We start from the raw sequence: 786 nt of genomic DNA on the forward strand, positions 1-786 counted from the left end.
AAAAACTTCTTGGTAAGTTTGGACTCCCTTCTTGGGAGAGCTCCTAAAGACATAATTGTCAAAAATGGGAAAAACAAACAAAAACCCCATACACCTTTTGGGATAGTTAAGGCAGTATGCCCCCGATCTAAGAGGGTCGGGGACCAGGGAACTGATGGGGAGAGGAAAGCCAAACTTCATCAAAACTCTTCTCTATTGTGAAATTCCTGTATTCAGTAAACTTCTCTTTTTTTCATTTTGCAACTATTGTCCCTACTGGAAAACCGCAGAGTCCACTCCCTTTACCCTCCCTATTTTGATTCCTTTATCTCTTAGATCCTCCTACCCTCTCCTCTGGACACCAAAACCCTATCATCATTTCATGTTGAACCAAAGAAAATCTGCTTTTAGGGCCCAGACAGTGGCTGGTGGTTAAGATAGCTAGATCCCAAATGACAGACTGCGCATTTCCAGTGACTTGTAGAACACTTTAGACGGGAGACCAGCAGATGGCATAATGGTTACATCTCTGGACCTCCAATGTAGTTGACAGTGGTTGGAGACCCGGACCCGGCGCTTAAACCTCTTACTAGGTGCATTTGTAGATGTGCCCAAGATCTTGAGGAGAGACTGAACGAGAGTGAATTGCAGAGGGGTTATGGGGTTGATTTTTCTTTTCCTTTTTTTTTCAGGTTTGTGCTGGCCAGAAAGAGAGAGAGAGAGAGACAGAGAGAGAGAGAGAGAGAGAGAGAAAGTGAGAAATGAGAAATCACACCTCCCCACACCCACCCCCGGGGGGGGGAAATG

This window comes from Tupaia chinensis, unplaced genomic scaffold (genome assembly GCF_000334495.1).
Source record: "Tupaia chinensis unplaced genomic scaffold, TupChi_1.0 Scaffold146740_1, whole genome shotgun sequence".
Classification (NCBI taxonomy): Eukaryota; Metazoa; Chordata; class Mammalia; order Scandentia; family Tupaiidae; genus Tupaia; species Tupaia belangeri.